We start from the raw sequence: 11418 nt of genomic DNA on the forward strand, positions 1-11418 counted from the left end.
CACGACTCGTCACTCCACAGAACACATTTCCACTGCTGCAGAGTCCAGTGGCAGCGAGTTTTACACCAGTCCACCTGAGGCTTGGCATTGCAATTGGTGATGTGAGGCTTGCATGCAAACACTGAATTCAATGGTTAACTAGTACCTGTTAGTTTTTAGTACTGTACCTGTTAGTTTTTAACATCTGTACCTTATTCGTTTGCTTGGTACTTAATGAGAAACTTCAAGCCATTTTACAAAGGAAGCTTGTCTTTAAGATTCCGGTAATCTGTCCACGTTGCTCACCAGAATTAGCCTCCGGTTGGTTCTAATTTAAGGCAGATGAGTTTCCAGAGGCACGATGATGCTGTGCCCTCTGCAACATACAGTGTGGAGTGTCTATCACGCCATGCCTCGTGTGTTCAGTGTCACAGCGGATTAGTTTAACCTATTAATTGCCATTAATTGACCTAATTTGTTTACATTTTCCTAATGCCTTCATACCAAGTTATATGGATAAGAATAATAATAATTCAAAAAGCATAAATGCTGGCATTTCTAAGATTTTTCTAAGTAGGCTTTGTGTGAGCAGCCTTAACTGAATTCTAGTTTTCATATACAAAAGCTACACTTACTATAGTCATGGCCAAAAGTTTTGAGAATGACACAAGTATTCGTTTTCACAAATTTTGCTGCTTCAGTGTTTGTAGATCTTTTTGTCAAATGTTTCAACAGTTATACTGAAGTATAATTACAAGCATTTCATAAGTGTCAAAGACCTTTATATAACATTAATTAATTACATTAAGTTTATGCAGAGAGTCAGTATTTGCAGTGTTGGCGATTCGCTCTGGCTGCTGTCAATCAACTTCTGGGCCAAATCCTGACTGATGGCAGCCCATTCTTGCATAATCAATGCTTGGAGTTTGTCAGAATTTGTGAGTTTTTGTTTGTCCACCCACCTCAGAGGATTGACCACAAGTTCTCAATGGGATTAAGATCTGGGGAGTTTCCTGGCCATGGACCCAAAGTCAATGTTTTGTTCCCCGAGCCACTTAGTTATCACTGTTGCCTTGTGGCACGGTGCTCCATCATGCTGGGAAAGGCACCGTTCATCACCAAACTGTTCTTGGATGGTTGGGAGAAGTTGTTCTCGGAGGATGTTTTGGTACCATTCTTTATTCATGGCAGAGTTCTTAGGCAAAATTGTGAGTGAGCCCACTGAGTTTGGCTGAGAAGCAGCCCCACACATGAATGGTCTCAGGATGCTTTACTGTTGGCATGACACAGGACTGATGGTAGCTCTCACCTTTTCTTCTCTGGACAATCTTTCTCTGGATGCCCCCAAATAATCGGAAAGGGGATTCATCAGAGAGAATGACTTTACCCCAGTCCTCAGCAGTCCAATCCCTGTGTCTTTTATAGAATATCAATCTGTTCCTGATGTTTTTCTTGGAGAGAAGTGGCTTCTTTGCTGCCCTTCTTGACACCAGGCCATCCTCCAGAAGTCTTCGCCTCACTGTGCATGCAGATGCACTCACACCGGCCTGCTGCCATTCCTGAGGGAGCTCTGCACTGGTGGTGCCCCGATCCTGCAGCTGAATCAACTTTAGGAGACGGTCCTGGTGCTTGCTGGACTTTCTTGGCCGCCCTGAAGCCTTCTTCACAACAATTGAATCTCTCTCCTTGAAGTTCTTGATGATCCGATAAATGGTTGATTTAGGTGCAGTCTTACTAGCAGCAATATCCTTACCTGTGAAGCCCTTTTTCTGCAAAGCAATGATGACTGCACCTGATTCCTTGCAGGTAACCATGGTTAACAGAGGAAGAACAGTGATTTCAAGCACCACCCTCCTTTTAAGGAATCCAGTCTGATATTCTAACTCAGTCAGCATGACAGCGTGATCTCCAGCCTTGTCCTCATCAACACTCTCACCTGTGTTAATGAGAGAATCACTGAAATGATGTCAGCAGGTCCTTGTGTGTGGCAGGGCTGAAATGCAGTGGAAATGGGTTTTTTAGGATTAAGTTCATTTTCATGGCAAAGAGGGACTTTGCAATTAATTGCAATTCACCTGATCACTCTTCATAACATTCTGGAGTATATGCAAATTACCATCATAAAAACTGAGACAGCAGACTTTGTGAGAATTAATATTTGTGTCATTCTCAAAACTTTTGGCCACGGCTGTATATTCACATTAAATGTCTTCTGTCAGGTCCAGTTGCAATTAAACATATTTGGCTCCTTGATCCACACATCACTCATGTCTGGATCTTTTTGTTTTTTGCATTATTAGTATTATAGTGGTTTGTCAGACTTCATAAACATGTTTCTGTAAACATGCAGCAGCGTGGCTTATGTCTTTTCAAGTAAAACCATCATTTGGATGCTTACATTTAATATAGCTAAACTGGTATTTGAAACAGTTTTCTTAAGTATAAAGTTAAAATGGCCAGCTGAATAAACTAGTATGAATGGTGGTAAAAATCTGAATTTGTCCCACAGGAAATGAAGACCCATACACTAAACAGATGGAAACCGATTCAGACTATGTGTACAAAAACATGAATCTCTAGCATCAAACAGGACCTTTGATCGGCAAAAATGTCTCGGAATGTTGCCCCTTCAGATAACATGTGGGATTACATCTGTGTAAACACGCCGTCCAGGAATGTGTGAAGACTACAACAAAGGTGCTTTTCTCAGGCTTGCACTCTGGACAGTGTCTGGGCAGTATAAGGTTCAAAGACCTTAAAAACTATTCAGCTGTTGGGTTTCTTTTTGAATCCCCCGATAATACGTGTACAGTGCCAATACTGTCATACAAACAATTTAAGAAGTCCAGCAACAGCACACAAGCACATATAAGTCATTCATCATTATGGAATATAGGGGGAAATAGTCAATTTCTCCGTCCACATTTCAATCACATATGCTAATCAGGGTTCGCAATAAAACTATGTTTGGAGTTTTCTATTTGCTAATGCAGACAGAACTGCAGGATGTATATTGCATGCTGAAATTAATCTGGTTATAAACCTTTTAGCCTAAGAGCATAAATAAAACAAAAATGAAAAGATTGTGCGTTTTGTGTAGTTCCTGTCTTGGTGTGATCTGACCAGATTCAGGTTAGGCCTCTGCCTTATCGACCAGAATTAATGTCAATCTTAGAATCTTCCAGTCCCAAATAATTGTTGTGTTGCATAAGCCGGTGTATGTTTTTCAGTCTCTAATGTTGGTTTCTTCAGCCAGATTATTTTACTGCTAATGGTGGCAATTCATAGTTGTACCCCATGATGTCAGTGTTTTAAATCCTCTGCTACAGTTCCCTGTTTATTCATGGATATACATATACGTTTCTGTTAATTGTTTACCAATTGCTACTCAAGTTTGGTCTTGGAGGAAGATGTATTGCCTGATCGTTTTGCTCATTTTAATTTTAACATTTAGTTACAGTAAATCGCCCCTAAAATGAAAGTCATAAGTATCTTGGTTTCATCATATTCAAACTGGAATCAATAGTTGAAAATGCCGATAGTTGCAGTAAGAGCAGTGTCGACTGTTGAGTTAATGGTTAGTATATATATTGCGGTCACCAAACTTGTGCTCTACATTTAAGAAGCGCGATGGTCTGTATTTAGTCATGGTCTGTATTTAGTCATGACTCCATTTTTCAGCACTGCATTATAACACAGATGAGAGTCACTGAGGTTTTCATGCACATTAGATGCTGCGCTTTGACTCCCGTAGGATATAAAGCATACACTCCATTCATCTGGATCACCTTTACTTCTCTCCCTGGGTGGCTCCCTTCAGCATATTACAACCTCATTTCAGATGTCACACCTACTGCAAAAACAAACACGGATGTTTTTCAGGTGTGTCCACATTTTATTTTGTGTCAGTTTGTTTTATTTGTTTGTTTGTTTTTCCTCTGAGCTGGTCGAAGTGTTTATCCTGCTCCTTTGATGAAGTGTTAGATGAGCTTTTTCTGGTACCAGGGGCAGCAGATGACAGCTGTCCTTCTTTTCATCATAGCCCTCGGCGACGAGACCTTGCCTCCTCATTAGAAGCAGACCTAGCTACTGAAATGCTTTGGAGGCTGACGACTGGCCACTAGGCACTGGACTTAACTTAAAGAAATTGCCATTTATGAAGGATTCAGGTGCCCTAGCAGCGCCTCACTCTGCTATATTTTCATCCTTCCTCGTGGTTCCCTTCTGACAACGCTTTACAATGCCATTGCTTCCAGAAAGCAAACTTTTTATACATGCATTTATATATAAAAATTACAAAAAGTAGCAGGTTACCTGTGCTTAGTTTTGTTTTTCCTAGATATTACTTATTTGGTTTATAATATTGTAGCAATCAATATAAGAACTCAATTGTAGCTCCTACAATATTGTATACTGTGGTTCAGCATGAGATTACTCTTTAAAAGACTCAGTTTAAAAAAAAACAAACATGTATTCTGACTTCTTATCTGAAGGAGCAACATTACGAGATATTTTTCGCTGATCAAAGGTCCTATTTGATGCTAGACATTCATGTTTTTGTGCACATAGTCTAAATCGGTTTCCATTTGTAATCATATGCTTTGTTTCAATATATTTTGGGAATACCGGTGAGTGTTTAACCTTGGGGTATATGGGCTTATTGACATAAATTTCATGAAAAAACTTGGCTCCAGTGAAAATTTTAAAGTGACCTTTTTGTTGTGAAAGTTTTTTGTGGAATTTGTGGATATTTGGAGAGATGGTTTGGCAGACTCATACAGCTAACTGAAGCTGTGCCGCCCCTTTTGAATTTCATGACAGTCTTGGATACATTTCCTTCTAGAAAATTTCACTTAAACAACAATTAATTTATCCTGAGCCTGAGTGCTTCTCCCTCCTAAAAACAGTACATTTCAGCATTAAACACAGCACATTAAACACTGCGATGTGGTAGGTGTTGGTTTTGCTGTCTAAATGATAATCACACTTTCCATCCCTCAGTCTGTCTGATAGGCCCGGGAGCAATATAGTCTAACAATAATTACATGGAACAGATTGTATTCTCTTAGTACTGTAAAATAGCCATGCAGAGGGGTATATACTTGAAAAGTGGCTTCCTGGGGCTGATTAGGAGGGGGAAACTTACGGGTGATAAAGCCTCATCTCTCAGGGTGTTTTGAGATTCAGTTTCCTATTGAAAGATTAGGTTAATAACAGCAGTCTTTGCATAATGCACATATGTCTCAAAGTTATGCAAATTTATTTACCCGTTGGAACACCTTCAATCTTCTCCAGCTAGCCTATTAGAGGTGATAATTGGAAAACAGCAATAATTGGAAAATTATTATAGTGCTTAATAGATGATTAATATCAAGCCACTCAAAGGAAGTTTTTATGTCTGTAATACAAGATTTACACCCTGTAAAAAAGTAAATCTCTGAAGTGATTTTTTTGTTGTTGTTTTATTTATTAAAATATATCATAGTAAATCAGTGCTAGGCTAACTTTTGTCTCTAAATTGCTCATAGAGTATGATTGTGTGTGAGAGTATATGTGAAATAGACTAGTGTAATTGTAGGTTTAGTGGTTGGAAAATGGATGGAAAAAATGGACGTATAAGAAAAACAATGAACTGCAAATTTATTGTTTCAAGTCCCTGGGTGCTCAGATATAAATTGAGGGTTTGCCCTTAGTGCTTATTCATTTGGTAAATATGTTTCATTGTTTGTTTTGTGTTTTATTTGTTTCGTTCAACACCGTTGGTCGTATTGCAGCCCTGAGTAAATAAGAATCTCCCTGCTCATCATGGATGCATTATAGGGCAATAAATGAGGTATAATTCAGGTAGCAGAAGCCATATGTTGTGTTGGTCATGTCATGAGTCATCCTCTGCCATATGTAACGCTATCCTGCATTAACAGTTTTATGTGTTTTCCTTCATCACATATTGATAACATTCGCCTAAGTTTCTACAGTACGCCCTGTAACTGTGTACATGTGACTCTTACAATGACTTATTGTATTCTAGTTCTTACGCTCCAGTCCGCCCTGCTGAGTCAATATTTTAGCACTTTGAAGTAAAATGTTACTTGCCCGGGGGAGCAATAGGATCTATGATGGTCTCGTTTTGGATGAGGTGCCTCTCAGGCTCACTCCAAGCCCAGCACGTTGATTGTTTGTTTAGGGCAGATTTGATATCTGCCATGGATTGTACGTGCAGCTCGTTTGATTGCTTTGGATTTGAAAACGTTGGAAATGATGCAAAGATAGTTCTGGCTGTTTCTGTGGGGCATATTGATGTGATTATTTGGGTCTGCCGCGGTGTGTTTTGAGCTGCTTCCCATGTGAGGACCTCATGCTCCAAAGGTCCAGGCTAAAGTCATTATCACTCATGCTAAGGCTGTGCTGTTCGTAGTATCCCTGTCCTTGTGTACCACGAGCAATAAAGTTCTGTGTTTCTGTGCATCCTGTAAATGGTCAGAAATGTCTTGGGTATTTCTCATCTAATTTTGACATCCTGTTTGATATTATTTCTATATGAAATGGAGGGTATTTCTTCCACACTTCACGTGGAGTATTGCTGGCTACCTTCAGAAGCACAGTCCTCTGTACGTACACTAGTGGCCACAATTGTGGAAACATTTCCAATTTTTAAAGATTGCAGAACTTTATTCCACTATTGCTCCAGTTACTTGTTTAATCATACAATATATGATATTTGTAAATTTTTTTGATTGTTTGTAAACATTACTGCCAATATTTGTGTAGTAATATTTAAAGAGTAATGGCAAAAATGCAAGGTCTTTCCACAATTTTGGTAACTTGTGTAGGGAGACCACTCTGACCGCTCCTCCGGATTTCACTCGGACAGCCCTGTTTGCCTGTCCTCTATCCAGGCTGCTGTTGGATATCCTTCATTTAGCCCCCTTGTCCTCCTTTTACCCTCTTTCCTACCCCCCTTCCCTTCTAGAGCCAATGCTACTGTCTCCAAACCCATGAAACGCACACACACTTACTACAAAAGCTGAGATAATTATTATGACAAATATATTGTTCTCAGCTTCCATTGTACAGTATGTGTACAGTTTTTAATGGGTGTCCTCCTTACTTAGTCCTCCTATTTGGATACAGGTGTCCTCCTTTTTTTTTTTTTTTTTTTTTTTCCCTTCCAATGGGCTCACCACCCGTAGGAAGGGCCATAGGGGTCGGGTGCATTGCGAGCTGGGCAGTGGCCAAAGGCGGGGACCTTGGCGGTCCGATCCTCGGCTGCAGAAGCTAGCTCTTGGGACATGGAATGTCACCTCTCTGATGGGGAAGGAGCCTGAGCTGGTGCGCGAGGTTGTGAAATTCCGGCTAGATATAGTCGGGCTCACCTCGACGCACGGCTTGGGCTCTGGAACCAGTCTCCTTGAAGGGGGTTGGACCCTTTTCCACTCTGGAGTTGCCTGCGGGGAGAGGCGCCGAGCGGGGGTGGGCATACTTATTGCCCCCTGGCTGGGCGCCTGTACATTGGGGTTTACCGCGGTGGACAAGAGGGTAGCCTCCCTTCGCCTTTGGGTGGGGGGACGGGTTCTGACTGTTGTTTGCGCTTATGCGCCGAGCGGCAGTTCAGAGTACCCACCCTTTTTAGAGTCTCTGGAAGGGGTGTTGGAGAGCATTCCTTCTGGGGACTCTCTTGTTCTGCTAGGGGACTTCAATGCTCACGTGGGCAATGACAGTGAGACCTGGAGTGGCGTGATTGGGAGGAACGGCCCCCCCGATCTGAACCCGAGTGGTGTTCTGTTGTTGGACTTCTGTGCTCGTCACGGATTGTCCATAATGAACACCATGTTCAGGCATAAGGGTGTTCATATGTGCACTTGGCACCAGGACACCCTAGGCCGCAGTTCGATGATCGACTTTGTAGTCGTGTCGTCGGACTTGCGGCCGCATGTCTTGGACACTCGGGTGAAGAGAGGGGCGGAGCTGTCAACTGATCACTACCTGGTGGTGGGTTGGCTCCGCTGGTGGGGGAGGAAGCCGGCCAGGCCTGGCAGGCCCAAGCGTATAGTGAGGGTCTGCTGGGAACGTCTGGCTGAATCCCCTGTAAGGAGGAGTTTCAACTCCTACCTCCGGCAGAACTTTTCCCATGTCCCGGGGGAGGCGGGGGACATTGAGTCCGAATGGGCCATGTTCCGTGCCTCCATTGTGGAGGCGGCTGACCGGAGCTGTGGCCGTAAGGTAGTCGGTGCCTGTCGCGGCGGCAATCCGCGAACCCGCTGGTGGACACCAGTGGTGAGGGATGCCGTCAAGCTGAAGAAGGAGTCCTATCGGGCCTATTTAGCCTGTGGGACTCCAGAGGCAGCTGACGGGTACCGGCAGGCCAAGCGGGATGCGGCTTCGGCGGTCGCTGAGGCAAAAACTCGGGTTTGGGAGGAGTTCGGTGAGGCCATGGAAAACGACTTCCGGACGGCTTCGAGGCGATTCTGGTCCACCATCCGGCGGCTCCGGGTGGGAAAGCGGTGCAACATCAACACTGTTTATGGTGGGGGTGGGGATGGGGTGCTGCTGACCTCAACCCGGGACGTTTTGGGTCGGTGGAAGGAATACTTCGAAGACCTCCTCAATCCCACCGACACGCCTTCCGATGTGGAAGCAGAGTATGAGGACTTGGGTGTGGACTCCCCTATCTCGGGGGCGGAGGTCGCTGAGGTGGTTAAAAAGCTCCTCGGTGGCCGAGCCCCGGGGGTGGATGAGATCCGCCCAGAGTTCCTGAAGGCTCTGGATGCTGTAGGGCTGTCTTGGTTGACACGCATCTGCAGCATCGCGTGGACATCGGGGGCAGTGCCTCTGGACTGGCAGACCGGGGTGGTGGTCCCCCTCTTCAAGAAGGGGGACCAGAGGGTGTGCTCCAACTATAGGGGGATCACACTCCTCAGCCTCCCTGGTAAGGTCTATTCGGGGGTTCTGGAGAGGAGGGTCCGCCGGATTGTCGAACCTCGGATTCAGGAGGAGCAGTGTGGTTTTCGCCCCGGCCGTGGAACAGTGGACCAGCTCTATACTCTCCGCAGGGTTCTGGAGGGTTCATGGGAGTTTGCCCAACCAGTCTACATGTGTTTTGTGGACTTGGAGAAGGCATTCGACCGTGTCCCTCGGGGAGTCCTGTGGGGGGTGCTCCGGGAGTATGGGGTGCCGGGCTTCCTTTTAAGGGCTGTTCGGTCCCTGTATGACCGGTGCCAGAGTCTGGTCCGCATGAGCGGCAATAAGTCGGACTTGTTTCCGGTGAGGGTTGGACTCCGTCAGGGCTGTCCTTTGTCACCGATTCTGTTCATAACTTTTATGGACAGAATTTCTAGGCGCAGCCAGGGCGTTGAGGGTGTCCGGTTTGGTGACCTCAGGATTAGGTCTCTGCTTTTTGCAGATGATGTGGTCCTGTTGGCTTCATCAGACCGTGACCTTCGGCTCTCGCTGGGACAGTTCGCAGCCGAGTGTGAAGCGGCTGGGATGAGAATCAGCACCTCCAAATCCGAGACCATGGTCCTCAGCCGGAAAAGGGTAGAATGCTCTCTCCGGGTCGGGGATGGGATCCTTCCCCAAGTGGAGGAGTTTAAGTATCTCGGGGTCTTGTTCACGAGTGGGGGGACGATGGAGCGGGAGGTCGACAGGCGGATCGGTGCGGCGTCCGCAGTGATGCGGGCGCTGCATCGGTCTGTCATGGTGAAGAAGGAGCTGAGCCAAAAGGCGAAGCTCTCGATTTACCAGTCGATCTACGTTCCTACCCTCACCTATGGTCACGAGCTGTGGGTAGTGACCGAAAGAACGAGATCGCGAGTGCAAGCGGCCGAAATGAGTTTCCTCCGCAGGGTGGCTGGGCTCTCCCTTAGAGATAGGGTGAGGAGCTCGGTCATTCGGGAGGGACTCAGAGTAGAGCCGCTGCTCCTCCGCATTGAGAGGAGTCAGATGAGGTGGCTCGGGCATCTGATTAGGATGCCTCCTGGGCGCCTCCCTGGTGAGGTGTTCCGGGCATGTCCCACTGGGAGGAGGCCCCGGGGAAGACCCAGGACACGCTGGAGGGACTATGTCTCTCGGCTGGCCTGGGAACGCCTCGGGATCCCCCCAGAGGAGCTGGATGAAGTGGCCGGGGAGAGGGAAGTCTGGGTTTCCCTGCTGAGACTGCTGCCCCCGCGACCCGACCTCGGATAAGCGGGAGGAAATGGAAAAAAAAAAAAAAAAAAAAAAAAAAAAAAAAAAAATGGTGTCCTCCTTTTTGAGCCATAGTCCTCCTTTAAGGACACAGGTGTCCTCCTTTTTGAGCCATAGTCCTCCTTTAAGGACACAGGTGTCCTCCTTTTTGAGCCATAGTCCCCCTTTAAGGACACAGGTGTCCTCCTTTTTGAGCCATAGTCCTCCTTTTTGGTTACAGGTGTCCTCCTTTTTGAGCCATAGTCCTCCTTTAAGGACACAGGTGTCCTCCTTTTTGAGCCATAGTCCTCCTTTTTGGTTACAGGTGTCCTCCTTTTTGAGCCATAGTCCTCCTTTAAGGACACAGGTGTCCTCCTTTTTGTGCCATAGTCCTCCTTTTTGGTTACAGGTGTCCTCCTTTTTGAGCCATAGTCCTCCTTTAAGGACACAGGTGTCCTCCTTTTTGAGCCATAGTCCTCCTTTTTGGATACAGGTGTCCTCCTTTTTGAGCCATAGTCCTCCTTTAAGGACACAGGTGTCCTCCTTTTTGAGCCATAGTCCTCCTTTTTGGTTACAGGTGTCCTCCTTTTTGAGCCATAGTCCTCCTTTTTGGTTACAGGTGTCCTCCTTTTTGAGCCATAGTCCTCCTTTAAAGACACAGGTGTCCTCCTTTTTGAGCCATAGTCCTCCTTTTTGGTTACAGGTGTCCTCTTTTTTGAGCCATAGTCCTCCTTTAAGGACACATGTGTCCTCCTCTTTCAGCCATAGTCCTCCTTTAAGGACACAGGTGTCCTCCTCTTTCAGCCATAGTCCTCCTTTAAGGACACAGGTGTCCTCCTCTTTCAGCCATAGTCCTCCCTTTTATTGTCATGCAGGTGGCCACCCTTCTATACATTTGACATTTTAATTTGAAGAAGTGTGGCTTTTTAATGCCTTTTAATGATGAAAGCTGGATGGAATCTCTGTCTAAAGAGTTGGATGGTGCTGGACTTGTGGCCTGGGCTTGTGGACCTCCCCCCCCCTGCTGTGACTAAAGCAGTTGGTCTTAATCCTATATTAATTAAAGAATCTATGGTGTGCAGGAGTTTAGGACACAGCAGATTCCTGAATATTGAGACATATCAAGGACCAATTGCAAGTGGAATGCTATCTTCTGAGGGATCATTATTCTGTAATCTTTTCTCTAAAAATTAAGTTGCTTGATTGCTTTTTATGTTAAATAACTTGCTGGTATTCAAGGATCTTTTTGGGTTGCTCAGAATAGTGTGAAGGAAGCAC

The sequence above is a fragment of the Paramormyrops kingsleyae genome, chromosome 16 (genome assembly GCF_048594095.1).
Source record: "Paramormyrops kingsleyae isolate MSU_618 chromosome 16, PKINGS_0.4, whole genome shotgun sequence".
NCBI classification, from domain to species: domain Eukaryota; kingdom Metazoa; phylum Chordata; class Actinopteri; order Osteoglossiformes; family Mormyridae; genus Paramormyrops; species Paramormyrops kingsleyae.